Consider the following 23,747-nt stretch of genomic DNA (forward strand, 5'->3'; position numbering starts at 1 on the left):
TACTTAACATCCCTAAATTATTTGAAGATATTGAAAAATATATTATCCACCAAAAACAACAAAAGAAAGAAAGTAATTAAAAAAATTAACAAATACTATCCACTTAAAATATAAAAATATTATTAAAACTAATAAATTTAAGATGAAATTGATAATTAATTTTCATTAATAATTATTAAATTATTTTAATCTAATTATTTTCATTATTTTTTTATATATATTGATTTTTTGCTTTTATTTCGATAATTTTTTTATACATTTGTTTTTTAATTTATATTTAGTAACAATTTATTTTATACTATTGTAAAACTATAATAATTATTACTAATTATTATAATATTTTAATCCAATTTTTTCCTTTATCCACCAAAAAGAATTAAACAAATAATAAATAAATAATAAAAGTGAAAAACTAATTTACACTATTGAAATTAAAAAAGTTTAAGGAAGAAAAGACAAAAATAGTATTATCAAATTGATTTCTCTACTATTTAATTGCCACTTTTTAGTTAGTATTATTCTGTTGTAATTTTTTTTAATAAGTTTCTTATATTTTTGGATGTAGCAGAAAATAGTCTCCCACTAAATAATGTATTTTTTGTGTGTTAATTGTCAAGTTTATTTGTGTCACTTACAATAATTACTAAGTAAATTTGGATTCAAATAGAAAATATTATAACTTTTCCAACAAATGAATGAATAAGTTAAACAATTAAGGTGAATGAATTATATTCAAAGGTTTAACTAATTAATATCAAATTAGATTTATGAAAAAATTTAAAGGAATTCAATTACTAAAATATTTTTATTAAAAAATTTATAAATCAAAAACCTTAAGTACAGGTAAAAAAATATATTCTAAAGGCATTTACAAAAAAAAATTTGAAAATATGAATGAAAGACTTGATATAACTATGAAAAAATTGATAAAAAAAATATAACAATACTAGAAAAATTACAACTAACAATCACCGAGACCATGATAAGGATAAAGACTCTCAAGATCCGAAAGAAGACCAAATCCCAATCCCAATCCTGCGGAAAACAATGCGTAGGCATCACCGCCATTCTTCTGATTCTGATTCATACTCTTCGTCCTCCATCTCTGATCACTCCAGGTTCCATATCTAATCCTTGCATAACTGATAACAGACACATTTCTTTTAATTATATTATTTTGTATTATTATTATTATTATTATTATTATTATTATTATCATCATCATCATCATGTATGTGCCATGCTTCACAGGATTTATGGACCTTGCAATTTTTATAGTTTTGTGTTCTCACATCCTTTAGGATCCGTGAATCTTAGTTTATCAGAAGAATACAAGTAATAATTTCCGACCATTGTAAGGGAGACAGGGGAATGGGATGAATGTTCATGTTCCAACATTTTGATCTCTCTTGGATCCGTTTTGTTCCATTTCATTTTGTCATTTTTTTTTGTTCTTGGTGTTTGGTAATGATGTGAATTGTGAAATAGAATCATAATTACGACTGATGAAAATTTATCGAAAAATGGAATCCATTTTGTTCACTATATCACTTCAGAAGTGAAACCTATTCTGTGTGAGCATGAAACATCTCATCCTTCAAACAGGCAAAAGGAGCGACAGACCAAAGAAGGTGTTTTGTTGGTAATACACTTTTTCTTAGTTTATAATCTTTCTCAATATACCGGTTTGAAAATTGAAAAAAATAAAATTGCATATTTTACCTATAATAAAATAGAAAAAGAATTGGATAAAATTAATAATATAAAGCAAATATTAAAAAATATTAGCCAAGAAAAATTACAACTAAAAATAATAAAATTAGGAAAAAAAAAAGTATTCACTTATCCTAAATGTTATTTTTTTTATAAATAGGCTCCTAAACGTTAATTTTATCCTAATAAATCTTAAAAAGTTATCTTGTTTTAAAATTAATATGATAAAATTTAATTTTATCTTGATTAATCCTTAAAATTTATTTTTTGAAAATAATAAACACTTTCAATTTTAATTTCATTATAATTATATTTATCATTTATCATTTTACAAATAGTTTTTTTAATTAATTTAGAGTTTAAGTAATTATCTTAAATGTCAATCATTTATTAATATTTTTATTTTTAATTACAAATATTTTATATATAATAAAATATGAATTAAATTGACTTATAAAAATCTAATGAAATTAGGAGATAAAATATTATGCATTACTTAACATCCCTAAAATATTTGAAGATATAGAAAAAATATATTATCCTCAAAAATAATTAAAGGAGAAAAGAATTAACAAATATTATCGACTTAAAATATGAAAAATATTAATAAGAAATATTCCACATTTACTCTTCATTAAAATGATAGCAAAGGTTACGTTTTTCCTAAACTGCTACAGCCAAATTGTGAGACACTGCACACTTTTTCCTCTTTAAAATTTTCATTTCCTTCACATTACTGGGTCATGTCTGATTTTAGGGTTTTGCGGCCATGGATTATGCTTTGCATGAACGGGTTCCCCGCTGAGGTCTTAGCTTTTTCTTTCTTCTAACATTATTTTCTTGCATGTTTATCTTTCACTCTGTTTCACATTTTTATTTCTTTGATTAATTTTGTCAAATCCGTGTTCTCATTTCATGTTCTTTTTAAATTTTTCGGTTCTTTGACTCTCTTTTTGATTGTTTCTTTTGGCTTTGAAATGATTGCATGTTTATCTCTCACTTGTTCTTTACTTTAACTCTGTTTCATGAATTTGATTCTCTGCTTAATTTTACCAATTCCATGTTTTCATATCATGATCTTTGTTAATTTTCAGTTCTTTGGCTTTCTTTCTTATTGTCATTTTTAGCTTTCATATAATTTATTAATAATTTCTCAGGTTATGTAATGTTTCTTTTATAGTACATATATGTATTTTACCCTTCTTATGTATGTATAAACACATGTGTTTAGAGTTGTATGTGTCTGGATGTTTGTTTATTGAAGGGTTTGTCATTTTCTGAATTCCGGTGCATATTACCGAATTATTGGCTGATTTGGCTATACCTACAGCTCAACCATCAATATTTCTATTCATTGCTCTGTGAATTTTTTTCTGCCCTCTGTATTATTTAGGACTAGCAAAGATTTTAATTCAGTTTTTATAATTCAAAATTTTAATTTCATTTTTAAAACCGGTATATTGAGAAAGTTTAATTAAATCAAAATGAATATAGGAAGATGTCTATGTGGAGGAAATTGGAAGTGAATGTTGTACCTTTTTTGGATAATTTCCACATTTAATATTTTGGCTGATTACATGTTCTTGTTTCAAGATATATATATATTTTTTTATTTCTGTTTTTCGGTTCTTTACCTTTCTTTTTGATTGTCTATATGTGTGACATTGTTTTCCAAATTGGGTTGATTCTGTGTTCTTGTTTCATGAATCTCCAACCTCTACAAGTATGACATTATTTTCCAAATTTTTCCCTAATATGGTTGTTGTTTGCATGGTTTGTTTTCCTCAGACTCAATCCATTTGTCTCATAAGATATGAACATAGTTTTTGTATTTATTATTCGATGTGTGCCTTTAATTGTCTTAACTCAAAATGGCAGGGCCTCTTGAGTTTTGAGGCAAGGTTTTTCAATTTTTTTTTCAGTTCTACAGCTTTAGCCTTTAGAGCATCTTTATTAACTTCTCTTGTTGAAGAATAAGTTCCCAGATTTTTATTAGTTTCATTATTTTAAAAAAATTATTTTATTGTTTGAGTCTGAGAGTTCTATTATACATTCTTTTGTCTAAGAAAGTTTTGTCACACAGATGATTAGGTGCTTTATAAAATTTATAATTATTTTTTCCATGGTTAAAGTATTAGCTAAATAGTTCTTCTGCAGACAACTTGAGAGGGTGACGCAAAAATAAAAGCCTTGTTTGCAATTTTTTGGAAGAGTGGAAAAATTATGTTTATGCCTTTTAAGAACATAATTTCATAGGGAGCCCACAAGAATGAAAGATCAACCACAATGAAACGAGGGCCAATATATCTAGGCCTGGTCCAAAACTGAGCCTGAAGGTTCGATGTAGAACATTATTTCATAGGGGATAGTCACCCAAGTAATCAAGTGATCTAACCGTCATTATTTAGGCCCTATAAGGAATTTTTTTAAGTAGTTAACTAGTTAGGTAGCTATAAATTGAAGTAGAGAAAAATGTAAAGGAAATCAGTTAATTGGTTGCAAGAAAGGGTCACAAGAAAAACAATTAATGTGTCTCTATAAAAATAAATGACGGTAAAAGTAAACTCATTTTCTGTTTTGAAGTTGTTTGCTATGCCATATAGTGTGTCTTAACTCTGTTTAGAAATGTTTTCCTCAAGTTTGTTTTCAATTTTCACTCATTTTCTGTTTTGAAGTTGTTTGCTATGCTATATAGTGTCTTAACTCTATTTAAAAATGTTTTCCTGAAGTCTGTTTTCATATTTCCTTGCTCTTTCAATTAGGTTTGTATTGTACAAAATTCTTAAAACTACCAGGCTTGGCTGGTTGTTCAAATACCTTGTGTTGATATGCGTCTTCAAGAGTTAGGACTTGATAAAAAGAGATTGTTCTTTGGTAAATGGTAAAACAGATTGAGTGCTTGAATGCAGCTTATCTCTTGGTAAAATGTAATAGCAAGTCTTTGCAAAATTGATTTTATTCAAAATTAAATTTAAAGGAATGTGATTTATTTGACCTTTTATTTAAAAGGAAGTTAGTAGGAAAATTTAGTATAATATTTTTATCGAAAACAAAAGCTACCTAAAGTTCCTTCAACTCAAAATCAATTTATCAACCCAAAATCAAATATATGAATTTTGTTTAAAATCTTGTTTTGTATCCCACTCAAGCTAAGAATATGGCTAGAACATTCCTTTCAAGACTTGGACAATCCTCTTCCCTCAAGCTAGTATTGGACCACTTGAAAATGTTCACTCCTTCAAATAGGATATACTAGATGTGTAGTTCTAGGTGTAAGATGTGTTTTTTAAAAGCCCTACATTGGCTAGGAATATGGCTAGACTACTCCTTATCGCAATTTGTCAATCATCTTCCCTTGAGTTGGCCTTTTGGGAGTGAGTTAAGCCAGATCTGTTTCTAATGCCATTCATTACTGTTAGATATAATTTTATCTTATAGTCTTTTATCTTATGGTTTTTATCTTATGGGCCTAGGCTCACTACTTTGTATTTAAACACATCTTTTGCTTTGCAATACACAAGGAATATGTTCTTTTCATTCACCATCACTCTCAACATGGTATCTAAAGCCTAATCCTTGACCTCCCGGTGGACCCACCCACTGTTCATCGGTGCCTGGAAAATGTGTCTCATTCCGTTTTCCGGCTACCCATCCTGTCGTGTCTCATTCCGACAATTTTTCCTATTTTTTTAGGGTTTTCTTCCTCACTACCGCCGCCATCCATCGCTGCCTCGTCGACTTTCCGGCCGGCGACCCACCCACCCAGGTCGCCCTGCTCTGGCGACTCACCCACCACCGGTCGCGCGGTGAACGAGATCGCACGCGGAGATCGCACGCGCCCTCACGCGCCGATCTCCTCCTCGCGCGTTTTCTCTCTCCTCCACGCCGGCCGCCGCGCGTGGCGGCTCGTCCGGCCACCTTTCCGGCAGCGACCACCGGCGCCGGACTCGCCCAGACCCCCTCTACCCCGATCTGTGATTTGTTTTGTGATCGGCCATCGTTTGTCACGGGTCTCTTCCTTCTCGGGCCGTTTTTTCTCTCTCCTGTTACAGCATCTATGGCTTCCTCTTCCGCTGCTCGACCTGACTCTGCTATTTTTTACTAATTATGTCAATGTCCCTCTTTCCATTGACAAGTTAGATGGCACTAATTATGATACTTGAGCTTCGGATATCAAGCTCTGGCTTAAGGGACAGGATTATGTTGCTCACCTTACCCAGACAGCTGCTTCTGTTGATGAGAAGGATCGTCCTCGTTGGTTGCAAATTGACGCTCAAATTTGTAGTGTCTTTAAGTCGACCATTCATCCCTCCTTAAAGTAAATTTTTCGTGCCCATGAGACATGTGTTGATTTATGGGAACAAGCCCGAGTGTTATACACCAATGATACTCAACGTTTCTATGGTGTGTGTCAAAATCTCCAGAATATCATCTCCCCCCGACGCCTTGATGGTTCCATGGCTGAGTATTTGGGCAAAGTTCATGGCCTCCTACACGACTTCAATGAACTTTTGCCTCCTGCTGACACTCCTGCCAAGGAACTAGAGCAACGCCAAACATTCTTTATGTTGATGGCACTGTATGGGCTTCCTGATGAGTACTCTTCCATTCGTGATCAGATTTTGGGATCTCCGACCGTGCCTACCTTGAACTCGGCTTGGTCCACTCTGTTGCGTGTGCCTTGCAAATCTTCTCCTGACATACCTTCTTCAGCTACCACTGGCGACTCCTCTGCTTTGGTTTCTCAACGTGATGATCGTCAGCGTTCTCGCAAATCGGGCAAAGGTCGTCCCAAGTGTGATCACTGTAACAAATTGGGTCACACAATTGACCGTTGCTATGTCTTACATGGTCGTCCCCCTCGCCCTGCTAGTGCTGTTGCCCACACTGCCTCTCCTGTCTCGACTGCATTTGGTGCTACCCCCTCTGACAGTTCTGGCTCTGGGCCCCCAGCTCTCTTCAATGACTTCCTTAAATGGTATGAAGAACGTCAAGCTTCCAATTCCACTGCTTCTGTTGCGCACACAGGTCCTTCGTTTGTTGGTCTCACTCACTCCACCTCTCTTGGCCCTTGGGTCCTAGATTCTGGTGCTACCGATCATATTTCTGGTAATCGGTCTGTTTTCTCATCTATTTCTACCTCTGCTTATTTACCCTCTATCACTATGGCTAATGGTTCTCGCGCCACATCTGATGGTGTTGGTACTGTCCATCTTTCTCCTTCTCTCTCCATTGACAATGTCCTTTATGTTCCAGAGTCTCCCTTTAATTTATTATCCCTTAGTCGTCTTACTCGTTCTCTTGATTGCCTTATTTCTTTTACTAAAGATTCTGTTTTTTTACAGGACCAGAGTTCAGGATGGATGATTGGCACCGGATGTGAGTCTCATGGCCTTTATCACCTACGCACCTTTGTTCCTGTTGGCTTGGTGGCGGATTCCCCTACCCTCATCCATGCTCAATTAGGTCATCCTAGCCTTGCCAAGCTTCAACATCTTGTACCACGTCTGTCTACGTTGTCTCAGTTGTCGTGTGAGTCGTGTCAGTTAGGCAAACATAGTCGTAGTTCTTTTTCTCCGAGTGTCCACAAACGAACATCGTCCCCTTTTGCTTTAGTTCATTCTGATATTTGGGGGCCGAGTCGGCTCCCGTCCACTTTAGGATTTCAGTATTTTGTCACTTTTATTGATGATTACTCTCGATGTACTTGGTTATTTTTAATGAAATCTCGTTCTGAATTATTTTCCATATTTCAATCTTTTTATAATGAAATTCAAACTCAATTTGGTGTTTCTATTCGTACTTTTCGTAGTGATAATGCTCGTGAATACCTCTCTCACTCCTTTAAAGCCTTCATGGCTTCTCATGGCATTCTTCATCAGACTTCTTGTGCATATACCCCTCAACAAAATGGGGTGGCTGAGCGCAAAAATAGACACCTAATTGAGACCACTCGCACCTTCTTACTTCATGGTCACGTTCCTCAAACTTTCTGGGGTGATGCTCTTCTCACTACTTGTTATCTCATCAATCGAATGCCATCTTCTGTCCTCAACAATCGAATACCTCACTCTATTTTATTTCCCTCTCAACCTCTCCACCCCCTACCTCCTCGCGTCTTTGGCTCTACGTGTTTTGTCCATAATCACAGTCCTGGTCTTGACAAACTTTCCCCTCGGTCTCATAAATGTGTCTTTTTAGGGTATCCTAGGTCTCAAAAAGGGTATAAATGTTTCTCACCCTTCCTTCGTCGCTACTTAATCTCAGCCGATGTCACCTTTCTTGAGTCTTCTCTCTACTTTTCATCTACTTCCTCTTCTCCTACACCTGTCATTGCCCCTTCACCCTTACCTCTTGTCTTTGATACTCCTCCTGTGTCTGCTGTGTCACCCGACCCACCACCTCCGCCTCCACTTCAAGTTTATCATCGTCGGCAACGCTCCAGCCTTCCCATTGGACCCCCACCCGCCTCTACTTCGGTGCCACCTCCTTCGTCTCCTCCGGCCAAACCACTTGAGTCTGACCTCCCTATTGCCCTTCGGAAAGGTAATCGTTCTACTCGTAATCCTTCCCCTCATTATATTGCTCTGAGTTATCACCGGTTATCCCCCTCCCAATGTACTTGTCTCTCTTTTCTTTCTTCTATGTCTATTCCTAAAAATGTAGGTGATGCCTTGGTCCACCCTGGTTGGAAACAAGCCATGCTTGATGAACTGTGTGCTCTTCAGAACAATGGTACTTGGGATCTTGTTTCTCTGCCTCCTGGGAAGTCTGTGGTTGGATGTCGATGGATCTTCACAATCAAGGTTGGTCCTGATGGCACCATTGATCGACTCAAAGCTCGTTTGGTCGCCAAAGGTTATACTCAAATTTTTGAATTAGACTATAGTGACACCTTCTCTCCTGTTGCCAAGATGGCCTCTGTCAGATTATTCTTAGCCATGGCTGCTCTTCGCCGTTGGCCTCTCTATCAACTGGATGTTAAAAATGCCTTTCTTCATGGGGATTTGCTTGAGGAAATTTATATGGAGCAACCTCCTGGGTTTGTTGCTCAGGGGGAGTCTTCCGGTTTGGTATGTCGTCTCCGCAAATCACTTTATGGTCTTAAGCAGTCTCCAAGGGCATGGTTTGGTAGATTCAGTACTGTAGTCCAACAGTTTGGTATGACTCGAAGCGAAGCTGATCATTCGGTCTTTTATCGACATTCCACTGCTGGGTGCATCTACTTGATAGTGTATGTTGATGATATTGTTCTCACCGGTAGTGATCATCATGGCATTTCTCAAATAAAACAACATCTTTGCCACCACTTTCAGACAAAAGACCTTGGTAAACTTAGATATTTCTTGGGGATTGAGGTAGCGCAGTCTACAAATGGAATTGTAATATCTCAAAAAAAGTATGCATTGGATATTTTAGAGGAAACTGGGCTAATGAATTCCAAGCCTGTTGATACACCTATGGATCCTAATGCTAAACTTCTACCAAGTCAGGGGGAGCCTTTCTCAGATCCTGAGAGATATAGAAGACTGGTTGGGAAATTGAATTATCTCACAGTAACTCGTCCTGACATCTCTTTTGCGATTAGTGTGGTGAGTCAATTTCTCAATTCTCCATGTGCAAGACATTGGAATGCAGTCATCCGCATTCTGAAGTATATCAAAGGTGCTCCAGGAAAAGGTTTATTATATGGCTACAACAATCATACCCAAGTTGTGGGATACTCAGATGCAGATTGGGCAGGCTCTCCCTCTGACAGGAGATCCACCTCAGGTTATTGTGTCTTTATTGGCGATAACTTGATTTCGTGGAAAAGTAAGAAGCAGAATGTAGTGGCAAGATCTAGTGCAGAAGCAGAATACTGTGCCATGGCCTCTGCTACGTGTGAGCTTATTTGGCTCAAACAGTTGCTTAAAGAACTGAGATTTGGCGAAGTTACACAGATGACTCTCATATGTGATAACCAAGCTGCCCTGCATATTGCCTCAAATCCAGTATTTCACGAGAGGACCAAACACATTGAAATAGATTGTCACTTCATTCGTGAGAAGATTTTATCTGGGGACATTACTACTCAGTTTGTTAACTCTACTGATCAGTTGGCAGATGTCTTCACCAAACCATTACGGGGCCCTATGATTGATTATATTTGTAACAAGCTTGGTGCATATGATCTATATACACCAGCTTGAGGGGGAGTGTTAGATATAATTTTATCTTATAGTCTTTTATCTTATGATTTTTATCTTATGGGCCTAGGCCCACTACTTTGTATTTAAACACATCTTTTGCTTTGCAATACACAAGGAATATGTTCTTTTCATTCACCATCACTCTCAACAATTACAAGATTTCCTTAATTTTTTTTATCAATATTATTTTAGATATTAATAGCCATTTGCTAGCTTTTTCTTCTTGTCTTTTATGTGTGTTTAATTTTACACTCCTTGCTCTTTTTAGGATGAGAATTGAACTTGAAACTTTTACTTCCTTGATGCATTGTTTGCTTTTTACAGGATAGGAATTTGGTTCCCCAAAAATTTGAACCAAACAATAATTGACAGAGTTGTGAAGGGAGATGAGATGGAATGCATGAAAGGTGAGACCAGATTTAATTTAAATCTTGCAGCCTATTTATGCTTAAAACTTCTATTATAATTATATTGTTTCAGCATTTGTGAAACTTGTGATGTGAAAAGAATGATCATAAAAACATATAGTATGAAGTTGAAATAGCCTGTGGCTGCGAATAGAAATTCAAAAATGATTGCAAGAAATGTATATTTGTTGAAGCATGTATTTGACAAGCTAAGTCAAAATGATGAGATATATGGTTTAAGGTTGTGGCTGTATTTTTTGACTTTTGAGTGTTATCCTGTTTCACAGTGGTCAATTATTGTTATATACACACACACACACACACACACACATATATATATATATATTATATTATGCTTGGAAGAGGAGTGGGCTTACTAGGCTGCAAGTGTATGAAAGCCAAAGGAGGAATAAGGGGTAGAATATGTTGAGAGAAATTTGTGAATAAAAACCAAGCTAGCTGGTATACTTGGAGTGAAAAAAAGAATAGAATTCTTGTATAACACCAAAATGCAAGGAAGAGGCAAGATAAAGTGATGGAGCACTTTAGGATTCTGCATAGCTAATGTATCTATGTGCATGTTTTTTGTTCTGAAGTTTTCTTTTTAGGATTTTACCTCTATTGTAAGGAGCTAGACTCCAAATTTTCTTGGTCAACCTAATTCTTGTTTATGTCTTTTGGTTGCATACCCCTCTTCCTTTTGTTGTTCAGGATAAGTATTTTGAGTCTAGAAAACATAGCACCAAAAGCATTATTAAGAGGGTGAGGTGATAAAATATTTTTATGCAAAAAATGGTTTTCTTTAAGAATTGGTTACATGAGATGAGTATTAATTTAAAGTAATTAATAAAGTTGTAATTGTATAAGAAAGACAAATGGCTTTTATAACGAGTCCTTAGAATAATAAGAAACCTTTATCATATTTTAGTACTGTTTTGATTGAGAATTGGTTAATACATCTAAAGTTTATTTGAATTTAGATAGGAATATACTTTTAGCATAATTTGACCAGTTTTAAAACACTAAAGTAAACAAGTTTTAAAACACTAAAATAAATTGACAAGTTTTTCTTTCTTTCTCTCTATCTTTGTTTTTCAAGAGGAAAAAAAATGAACAGAAATTTTTGAATGTTGATTTGATGAGGATAATTTCAATTTGATTTATGTAATTTAAGAATAATATAAGCTTCCAAGGTTTGTAAATAAGCATTTTTTATACATATTTTAAAGATGTATGTATTTTGTTATGATGTTTATCACTATAATAAATTGTTTTTCTATTGTTAGCAAATAAATAATAGGCTGTGTAGAGCGAATATTATTGCATCTTTTATTTCAATCTAAAACTTGAAAGACATAGCTATTCACTTATGATTTTATTGAATGTTTTTGTTGAAATTAAGGAATAACCTATATGGGATTGGGAATATCATATGGCTATGATACTTTAGAGTTTAGTTATATTTATTGATTGTTTTTTTTTAACTTTTCTAATGTTTTGGTGATGAATTTTCAAGTGAAGGTAGCATTTTGGAATTTTGATAAAAGCCTAGGAGAACTTGCCACTTGGGTGAGACTATCTTATGGAGAGCTTGAAAAGATCAAATACCAAAGAGATGAGTGAAACATTAGAAAACACTTCTATTATTATATTTTGTATTTCATTTTTATTTTAATTTCTTTTTATAAAGGCCTTTCTTGGTAATGGTTTTGAGAGGTTCTAAGTGCCTTTCTCAAACTTCTATTTTTCTGTTAATTTCATTTATTAATTTTTGTTAGATATTGTGAAGGTGTGATGGGACACTATTGAGTGTCCAACAAAATTATCACGTGGGAACACATCTAGTTTTTTTATTTTACTTTCTTTAATGTTTTTGTCTCTGTCTCTCATCTATGTAAAAATTAGTTATACTTGCATAATGATTATTTTAGTCGATAAATGATGAAAGTGGTATATGATCTTTTTATGCCTAACTCAAATGTCGAAAAATTGAGCCGATTGTTATTAGATGTATTTTGTATTCATCGTAAGAAAATATAAGACATGAAAGCCTTATATATTTGTTTTTGTCCCGCACTTAGATAAAAATTGGTTGTATTTACATGATAATTATTTTAGTTGACAAATGATGAAAGAAGTATATGATTTTTTTATGCCTTATATTGATGTCGAAAAAGTGAGACGGTTGTTATTAGATACATATTGTATTTATTGAGAGAAAATATAGGGCATGAAAACCCTATATATTTGCCTTTGTCTCTCATCTTTGTAAAAATAGGTTTTATTTACATAATTATTTTAATTGACAAATGATGAACGAGGTATATGATCTTTTTATGCCTGATCTTGATGTCGAAAAATTGATATGGTTGCTGTTATATATATTTTGTATCATTGTGAGGAAATATATAGCATGAAAGTCCTATATAATTGCTTTTGTACCTCATCTCGGTAAAAATTTGTTGTATTTACATGATTATTTTTGTTGACAAATGATGAAAGAGGTATACGATCTTTTTATGTTTGATCCTAATGTCGAAAAATTGAGACAGTTATTATTGTAAGCATGCTAAATCATCGTGGAAAAATATTGGGTATGAAAGTCTTATATATTGTCTTTGTTTCTTATCTCGCTAAAAGTAGGTTGTATTTATATGATGATTATTTTTGTCGATAAATGATGAAAGAGACATATGATCATCTTATGTCTGATCTTGATGTCAAAAAATTGAAACGGTTATTATTAGATACATGTTGTATTCATCATAAAAAAATATAGGTCATGAAAGTCTTATATATTTGCCTTTGTCCCTCATCTTGTAAAAATTGGTTGTATTTACATGATTATTTTTGTCGACAAATGATGAAGGAGGTATACGATCTTCTTATGCCTGATCCTGATGTCGAAAAATTGTGACGGTTATTATTAGATCATGTTGTATTCATTGTGAAAAAATATAGGGCATGAAAGTCCTATATATTTGTCTTTGTCCGTCATCTCGGTAAAAATTAGTTGTATTTACACGATGATTATTTTTGTCGACAAATGATCAAAGAGGTATACGATCTTCTTAGGTTTGATCCTGATGTCGAAAAATTGAGATAGTTATTATTAGATGTATCTTATATTCATCGTGAAAAAATATATGACATAAAAGTTTTACATATTTGTCTTTGTCCCTCATCTCGGTAAAAATTGGTTGTATTTATATAGATTATTTTTGTCGACAAATGATGAAAGAGGTATATGATCTTCTTATGCCTAATCCTGATGTCGAAAAATTGAGACGGTTATTATCAGATGCATGTTGTATTCATCGTGAAAAAATATAAGACAAGAAAATCCTACATATTTTCCTTTGTCTCTCATCTCGGTAAAAATTGGTTGTATTTACATGATTATTTTTGTCGACGAATGATGAAAGAGGTATACGATCTTCTTACGCTTGATCCTGATGTCGAAAAATTGAGATGGTTATTATTAGATGCATGTTGTATTCATCGTGAAAAAATATAGGGCATGAAAGTCCTATATATTTTCCTTTGTCCCTCATCTCGGTAAAAATTGGTTGTATTAATTACAAGATGATTATTTTTGTTGACAAATGATGAAACATGTATATAATCTTCTTATGCTTGATCTTGATGTCGAAAAATTGATACGGATATTATTAGATGCATGTTTTATTTAGTGAAAAAAATATAGGACAAGAAAGTCTTATATATTTGTCTTTGTTCCTCATCTCGGTAAAAATTGGTTGTATTTACACGATTATTTTTGTCGAGAAATGATGAAAGAGGTATATGATCTTGTTATGCCTCATCCTGATGTCAAAAAATTGAGACTGTTAATATTAGATGCATGTGGTATTCATCGTGAAAAAATATAGGGCATGAAAGTCCTTTATATTTGGTTTTGTCCCTCATTTCGGAAAAAATTGGTTGTATTTACACAAATGATTATTTTGGTAGACAAATGATGAAAGATGTATACGATCTTCTTATTATGCCTAATCTTAATGTCAAAAAATTAAGACCGTTATTATTAAATGTATGTTATATTCATCGTGAAAAAATAAAGGGCATGAAAGTCTTATATATTACCTTTGTCCCTCATCACGGTAAAAATTGGTTGTATTTACATTATGATTATTTTTGTCGACAAATGATGAAAGAGGTATACGATCTTCTTTTGCCTGATCCTGATGTCAAAAAATTGAGACAGTTATTATTAGATGCATGTTGTATTCATCATGAAAAAATATAGGGCATGAAAGTCCTATATATTTGCCTTTGTCCCTCATCTCGGTAAAAATTAGTTGTATTTACACGATGATTATTTTTGTTGACAAATGATGAAAGAGGTATACGATCTTCTTATGCCTGATCCTGATGTTGAAAAATTGAGACGAGTATTATTGGATGCATGTTTTATTCATCGTGAAAAAATATAGGGCATGAAAGTCCTATATATTTGCCTTTGCCCCTCATCTCGGTAAAAATTGGTTGTATTTCCATGATGATTTTTTTTGTCAACAAATGATGAAAGAGGTATACGATCTTCTTATGCCTGATCTTGATGTCAAAAAATTAAGACGGTTATTATTAGATGCATGTTGTATTTATCGTGAAAAAATATAGGACATGAAAGTCTTATATATTGTCTTTATCCCTCATCTCGGTAAAAATTGGTTGTATTTACATTATGATTATTTTTGTCGACAAATGATTAAAGAGGTATACGATCTTCTTATGCCTGATCCTGATGTCGAAAAATTGAGACGGTTATTATTAGAAGCATGTTGTATTCATCATGAAAAAATATAGGACATGAAAGTCCTATATATTTGCCTTTGTCCCTCATCTCGGTAAAAATTGGTTGTATTTACTTTATGATTATATTTATCAACAGATGATGAAAGAGATATACGATCTTGTTATGCCTTATCCTAATGTCAAAAAATTGAGACTGTTAATATTAGATGCATGTTGTTTTCATCGTGAAAAAATATAGGGCATGAAAGTCCTTTATATTTGCTTTTGTCCTTCATCTCGGTAAAAATTGGTTGTATTTACACGATGATTATTTTTGTCGACAAATGATGAAAGGTATATGATCTTCTTATTATGCCTGATCCTGATATCGAAAAATTGATACGGTTATTATGAGATGCATGATGTATTCATCGTGAAAAAAAATAGGGCATGAAAGTCTTATATATTGCCTTTGTCCTTCATCTCGGTAAAAATTGGTTGTATTTACATTATGATTATTTTTGTATACGATCTTCTTATGCCTGGACCTGATGTCGAAAAATTGAGACGGTTATCATTAGATGTATGTTGTATTCATCGTAAAAAAATATAGGGCATGAAAGTCCTATATATTGCATTTGTCCCTCATCTTGGTAAAAATAGGTTGTATTTACATGATGATTAATTTTGTCAACAAATGATGAAAGAGGTATACAATCTTCTTATGTATGATCCTGATGTCGAAAAATTGAGACGGTTATTTTTATATGCATGTTGTATTCATCGTGAAAAAATATAGGGCATGAAAGTCCTATATATTTCCTTTGTCCCTCATCTCGGTAATAATTGGTGGTATTTACACGATAATAATTTTTGTCGAGAAATAATGAAAGAGGTATATAATCTTTTTATGCCTAACCCTAATGTCGAAAAATTTACACGATTGTTATTAGATATATTTTGTATTCATCGTGAGAAAGTGTAGGTAAGAAAGCCCTATATAGTTGTCTTTGTCCCTCATCTTCGTAAAAATTCATTGTATTTAGATGATCATTTCAGTCGACAAATGATTAAAGATGTATATGATCCTTTTATGCCTTATCCTGATGTCGAAAAATTGAAACGGTTGTTATTAGATACATATTATATTCATTGTGAGAAAATATAGGGCAAGAAAGCCCTTTATAATTGTCTCTGTCCCTCATCTCGGTAAAAATTGGTTTTTATATACGTGATGATTATTTTAATCGACAAATGATGAAAGAAGTATTTTATCTTTTTGTGCCTGATCTTGATGTCGAAGTATTGAGATGGTTGTTATTAGATGCATTGTGTAATCATCATGAGAAAATATAGGGCATGAAAGCCCTATATATTTGCTTTTGTCCCTCATCTTTGTAAAAATTGGATGTGTTGAAATGATGATTATTTTTGTCGACAAATGCTGAAAGAGGTATACGATCTTCTTGTGCCTAAGCCCTAAGCCTGATGATTAGATGCATTTTATATTGATCGTGAGAAAATAACTGGGAATGAAAGTCCTATATATTTGCCTTTGTCCCTCATCTCGGTAAAAATTAGTTGTATTTACATGGTGATTATTTTAGTCGACAAATGATGAAAAAGGTATACGATGTTTTTATGTCTGGCCCTGATGTCAAAAAATTAAGACGATTGTTATTAGTTACATTATGTATTCCTCGTGAGAAAATATAAGGCATGAAAGCACTATATATTTGCCTATGTCCCTCATCTCGATAAAAATTGGTTGTATTTACATGATGATTGTTTTAGTCGACAAATGCTGAAAGAGGTATGCGATCTTCTTATGATTGACCCTCATGTCGAAAAATCGAGACGATTGTTATTAGTGTTAGCTAATAATTCAGCATGTACATTGGGCCTAGCCCATTAATAATCAAAGCCCAATACTTGTAGACACAGGATATATTGTACATTGTGATTAATCATGTTTAGATGTTCTCTCTGATATTAGTCTATTTTGGATTCCTCTCTCTTTTACCTTACAGTGGTATCAAGAGCTTGAAGATCAGGGACGAACAATAATGGCGAACGGAAATGAAGGAACGTTATCAGGGAACATGCCAATGCTTGATAGTAAAAATCTCAATAGCTATGATCGTTGGTGCGTAAGGATGAAGGCCATCTTTGGATTTCAAGAAGTCATGGAGATTGTTAACATTGGCTACAGCGATCCACCGGAGAACGCAACTGATAAACAACAAGCAGCGTTTCGCAAGGCAAAACGGAAAGATTGTAAGGCACTGTTTTACCTTCATCAATGCGTCGATGAAGCGAATTTTGAGAAGATTGCACTGGCAAAAACGGCGAAGGAGGCCTGGGATATTTTAGCACAAAGCTACGCTGGAGTGGAACGGTTGAAAACAGTGCGGCTTCAGACTTTAAGACGTCAATACGAGCTTTTGCAGATGGGAAATCAAGAAACCATCCAAGAGTATTTTTCGCAGTTACAATCCCTCACCAATCTGATGAAGTCTTGTGGAGAAAATATCAAAGAAAGGACCATTGTTGAGAAGGTACTTCGAACCCTTGATACGAAATTTGATATGATTGCTATTGCGATTGAAGAATCGAAGAACCTTGATTCTTTGAAACTGGAAGAGTTGCAAGGTTCGTTGGAAGCATATGAGCAGAGGCTAAGAGAAAGAAATGGTGACAAATCAGGTTCAGAACAAGCATTGTTGGCTAAACAGAACAAGAAGGCTGAAAGTAATCGTGGTAAATTCAATAAGAGAGGTCGTGGAAGAGGATTTAGAGGAGGCTATAATGGAGGTCGTGGTTCTGAAACGAATGGAAGAGGACAAAATGATCAAACTTATCAGTGGAGAGGTAATAGAGGAGGAAACAGGAATTGGAGTGGTGGTAGAAGAGGAGGTTATGCACAATGGAGAGGTGGCAGATCAGGTTCAGGTTCTGGTTCTGATAAGAGTCATGTGCAATGTTACAATTGTAACAAATATGGTCATTATGCTTCTGACTGTTGGAGTAAAGAAGGCTCGAATAGCAAAGAAGAAGAGGTCAATGTAGCTCAGAAGGAAGAATCCGAGGATGAAGTATTGTTGATGGTGACTACTGAAAAACCTGAGAAAAAAACTCTTAGTGAATCTTGGTACTTAGACACAGGTTGCTCAAATCACATGTCCTTTCAGAAAAAATGGTTCATCAATCTGAATGAAAAGATTAAAAGTAAAGTGAAGTTTGCAGATAACTCTACTGTGGAATGTGAAGGAAAAGGAAAGATCCTAATCAGAAGGAAAGATGGGAAAACAACTGTAATTTCAGATGTGCTATATGTTCCTGCAATGAAACACAACTTGTTGAGTATTGGACAGCTTCTACAGAAGGGCTATTTGATTGACTGGAAGGATCAAATGCTGAGGATTCTTGATAAAAATGGTTCACCAATACTAAAGGCACCTTTGAGTAACAATAGGACCTTTAGAGTTGACATTCCGGTGTCAGATTGTATGTGCTTTGCTGCTGCTGTTTTAGATACAAATTGGTTATGGCATTTGAGGTTTGGTCATCTCAATTTTGGTAGCCTGAGTCAGTTAGCTGGGAAAGAAATGGTGGTAGGATTGCCTCATATTCAGAAGAGTGAAATGACGTGTGAAAGCTGTATGCTTGGGAAGCAAGCAAGGAATCCATTCAAAGCACACTTGAAGACCAGAAGCAAGGATGTTCTGGAGGTGATTTATACAGATGTATGTGGACCATTTGAAGTGTCTTCACTTGGAGGTAATAAATATTTCATCACCTTTATTGATGATTTCAGTAAAAAGATGTGGCTTTACTTGATCAACAGAAAATCAGACGTTTTTAAATGTTTTGTTGAATTCAAAAGTCTAGTTGAGAAACAAAGTGGCAAAGTTATTAAAGTAATTAGATCAGATGGTGGAGGTGAATATACTAACAGTGAGTTTGAGATTTTCTGCAAAAAGGAGGGTCTGATTCATGAGGTTGTTGCTCCATATACACCTCAACACAATGGTATTGCTGAGAGGAGAAACAGGACTGTACTCAATATGGCTAGGAGCATGCTAAAGAGTAAGGAAATGCCACACTCTTATTGGGGCGAGGCTGTAGCCACTGCAGCCTACGTTTTAAATCTTTGTCCAACTAAGAGGCTTAAGTTCAAGACACCAGAGGAGGTTTGGTCAGGTAAAAAACCTAGTGTAAAGCATCTCAGAGTTTTTGGTTCAGTTTGCTGGAAGCACATTCCTGATGAAAGAAGGAGAAAATTAGATGACAAAAGCATGAAATTAGTACTTGTTGGATATCATGCTACAGGAGCTTATAAATTGATTAATCCTATTACAAAAGGAGTTGTCATTAGTAGAGATGTACTGGTTGATGAGAAAACTACTTGGAATTGGAGTTCTTTGGAATCAAACAGCAACAACAGAGTAGAGCTATCCTGGACAGATTTAGCAGGAAATATTGAACAGGTACAAACAGATGCGCCTGTTAATGTCAATAATGGTCAAACAGCTACAATTGGAAGGAATAGACCAGTAAGGGTAGTACAGGTACCTACACGACTTGGTGATTATGTGATAAATTCAGATAGGGCAGTGACTGCAGAAGGAGAACTTATTGGTGAGACTGAGGATGAAAATGATCTAGTCCACTTGGCTTTATATGCTGAGATAGAACCAGAACCAGTTTGTTTCGAAAAGGCAATCCTAGATCCCAAATGGTTGGAGGCTATGCAGGAAGAGCTAGATGCAATACAGAGAAATCAGACATGGACATTAACTGAACTGCCAAAGAACCACAGGCCAATAACAGTGAAATGGGTATATAAGACCAAATTGAATCCTGATGGATCAGTTGCAAGATACAAAGCGAGACTCGTGGCTAAAGGCTTCCTACAAAGAGAAGGACTGGACTATAAGGAAATTTATGCTCCTGTTGCTAGAATGGAGACAATAAGGACTGTTGTAGCTCTTGCAAGTTATAAAGGGTGGCAAATGCACCAAATGGATGTTAAATCTGCGTTTTTGAATGGTGAACTAGAAGAGGAAGTTTATGTTACACAACCACCCAGATTCAAAGTTGTTGGTGAAGAACACAAAGTACTCAAACTGAAGAAAGCCCTTTATGGTTTGAAACAGGCTCCAAGAGCTTGGAATAACAAGATTGATGGATTCCTGGTGCAACAAGGTTTTGTAAAATGTGCTGTTGAGTATGGCATCTATTCTAGAATTGAGAATGGTGAAGTTTTAATAATTTGCTTGTATGTGGATGATCTCTTGATAACCGGTAGCGATATAAAGATGATAGAAGAGTTTAAAAGAAGAATGAAGGTTCAGTTTGAGATGGCAGACCTTGGAAGGTTGTCCTACTTCATTGGCATGGAGTTTACATATAGTAAGAAAGGGATTCTGCTTCATCAGAGTAAATATGCCAAAGATGTGCTAAAGAAGTTCAGGATGAGTGAATGTAATGCAGCAACTACTCCTATTGAAGCAAATCTAAAGCTTGACAAGGATGCAGATGGGAAGTCAGTGAATGCTACACTGTATAGACAAATGGTTGGTTGCTTAAGATATCTTTGTTGTAGTAGGCCAGATATTTGTTTCTCTGTTGGTCTGTTAAGCAGGTTTATGGAAAATCCAAAAGTATCACATTTTGCAGCTGGTAGGAGGGTTCTTAGTTACATAAAAGGGACTGTTGATTATGGTATTTTATTGCCTAATGCTACACATCAGTATGGAAGAGAATTAGTAGGATACTCTGATTCGGATTGGGCTGGAGATAAAGATGAATGTAGAAGCACAACCGGTTATGTTTTTCTGCTGGGAAAATCACCAATCTCTTGGTGTTCAAAGCTGCAACCTGTGGTTGCACTCTCCTCTTGTGAAGCAGAATATATCTCTGCTGCGTATACAGCCTGTCAAGCTCTTTGGCTTGAAAGTTTAGTAAACCAAATTCTGTCCAGAACTGAGAGGACAATAACACTGAAGATTGATAACAAATCTGCTATCAGTCTAGCAAAAAATCCGATACATCATGGTAGAAGTAAACATATTGAGACTAGATTCCATTTCATCAGAGAAAAAGTAAGAGAGAAGAAGCTACAGCTTGAGCATTGTGGAACCAAGGAACAGTTAGCAGACATCATGACAAAGCCGCTGAATACTCGAAAGTTCATAGAGTTTAGAAAAAGGCTGAATGTAAAATCAGTTGCTGAATTAGGGAGTTGTGTTAGCTAATAATTCAGCATGTACATTGGGCCTAGCCCATTAATAATCAAAGCCCAATACTTGTAGACACAGGATATATTGTACATTGTGATTAATCATGTTTAGATGTTCTCTCTGATATTAGTCTATTTTGGATTCCTCTCTCTTTTACCTTACAATTAGATATCTTTTGTATTCATCGTGAGGAAATATAGGACATGAAAGCCCTATATAGTTGGCTATGTCCCTTATCTTCGTAAAAATTGATTATATTTACATGATGATTATTTTAATCGACAAATGATGAAAGAGGTATATGATCTTTTTGTGGCTGATCCTGATGTCTAAAAATTGAGACGATTGTTATTAGATACGTTTTATATTCATCGTGGGAAATTATAGGGCATGAAAGCCCTATATAATTGCTCCTGTACCTCATCTCGGTAAAAATTGGTTGTATTTACATGATGATTATTTTTGTTGACAAATGATGAAAAAGGTATATGATCTTCTTATGTCTGATCCTTGTGTCGAAAATTGAGACGGTTATTATTAGATGCATGTTTTATTCATCATAAAAAAATATAGGGTATGAAAGTCCTATATATTTGCCTTTGTGCCTCATCTCGATAAAAATTGGTTGTATTTACATGCTGATTATTTTAGTCGACAAATGATGAAAGAGGTATACGATCTTTTTATGCCTAACTCTAATGTCAAAAAATTGAGACGATTGTTATTAGATACATTTTGTATTCATTGTGAGAAAGTATAGGGCATGAAAACCCTATATAGTTTCCTCTGTCGCTCATCTTCGTAAAAATTTGTTGTATTTCATTATTATTTTAGTCGACAAATGGTGAAAGAGGTATACGATTTCTTTGTGTCTTATGCTGATGTCAAAAAATTGAGACGGTTGTTATTAGATACATATTATATTCATAATGAGAAAATATAGGGCATGAAAGCCCTATATATTTGCCTCTGTGCCTCATCTCGGTAAAAATTGGTTTTATTTATGTGATGATAATTTTAATCGACAAATGATGAAAGATGTATATGATCTTTTTATGACTGATCCTGATGTCGAACAATTGATACGGTTGTTATTAGATGCATTGTGTAATCATAATGAGAAATAGGCTATGAAAGCCCTATATATTTTCTTTTGTCTCTTATCTTGGTAAAAATTAGTTTTGTTGAAATGATTATTATTTTGTCGACAAATGATGAAAGAAGTATAGGATCTTCTTATACCTAAGCCTGATGTCGAAAATTGAGGGTTGTTATTATATGCATTTTGTATTGATCATGAGAAAAAAATAGGTAATGAAAGTCCTATATATTTGTCTTTGTCTCTCATCTCGGTAAAAATTAGTTGTATTTACATGGTGATTATTTTAGTCGACAAATGATGAAAGAGGTTTACGATCTTTTTATGCCTGGCTCTGATGTCGAAAAATTGAGACGATTGTTATTAGATACATTTTGTATTCCTCGTGAGAAAATATAAGGAATGAAAGCGCTATATATATTCCTATGTCCATCATCTCGATAAAAATTGGTTGTATTTACATGATGATTGTTTTAGTCAACAAATGATGAAAGAGGAATGTGATGTTCTTATGACTGATCCTGATGTCAAAAAATCGAGACAGTTGTTGTTAGATAGATTTTGTATTCATCGTGAGAAAATATAGGGCATGAAAGCCTTATGTAGTTGACTATGACCCTCATCTCAGTAAAAATTGGTTGTATTTATATGATGATTATTTTAGTCGATAAATGATGAAAGATGTATATTATCTTTTTATGCCTGACCTCTATGTCGAAAAATTGAGACGATTATTACTAGATACATTTTGTATTCATCGGGAGAAAATATAGGGCATGAAAGCCCTATATATTTGCCTTAATCCTTGATCTTAGTAAAAATTGGTTGTATTTACATGATTATTTTAGTCCACAAATGATGTAAGAGGTATGTGATCTTGTTAAAACCCTATATTTGTGTTTTTGTCCTTGAATTCGATAAAAATCGGTTGCATTCACATGATGGTTATTTTAATCGACAACCATTGAAATGGCTAACTTGTTTGCTCTTTTTGCAAGTCAAACTGATTACACAGAATTCTAACTGGATTAGAGACTACTCTAGAGACGGAATTTTCCATCACTAAGCAAATCCATCTCTAAAATCCTTTGCAAAAATCTATCACCAAATTGCTTGGATTTTCATTTCATTTGTGTTTCATTTGAGTTTCATTTGGTTGATGGACCTTTTATATTTTTTGCTTTAAAATTGTATAAACTTACTAGGGGTGACTTGGGAAACATAGTTTGTGTTCTCCCACCACTCCTAAGTTTTCCAATTGAAACCTAGTATCCGTTAGTACATGTGGAAGTGTCCCAAAGGGCTCTAAATGTCATCTGGGCTTCCTTTAGGACTC

The 23,747-nt window shown here is 34.3% G+C and overlaps 1 long non-coding RNA gene across 3 annotated transcripts; it reads left to right on the forward strand.

The window, feature by feature from the left end:
* The first annotated feature begins 233 nt into the window (after positions 1-233).
* LOC145949403 (uncharacterized) lies at positions 234-12,192 on the forward strand. 3 transcript variants are annotated; one of them, XR_014427617.1, is made up of 3 exons: positions 234-1,118; positions 10,230-10,312; positions 11,829-12,192. It is a non-coding gene; the product is annotated as an uncharacterized LOC145949403 (long non-coding RNA). The 3 variants fall into 3 exon arrangements; XR_014427621.1 differs by lacking the exon at positions 234-1,118 and adding an exon at positions 2,068-2,519; XR_014427620.1 differs by lacking the exon at positions 234-1,118 and adding an exon at positions 2,152-2,519 and having other exon boundaries at positions 11,834-12,192.
* The last annotated feature ends 11,555 nt before the right edge of the window (positions 12,193-23,747 follow it).

This window comes from Cajanus cajan, chromosome 1, assembly GCF_000230855.2.
Source record: "Cajanus cajan strain Asha chromosome 1, NIPB_CcT2T_4, whole genome shotgun sequence".
Classification (NCBI taxonomy): Eukaryota; Viridiplantae; Streptophyta; class Magnoliopsida; order Fabales; family Fabaceae; genus Cajanus; species Cajanus cajan.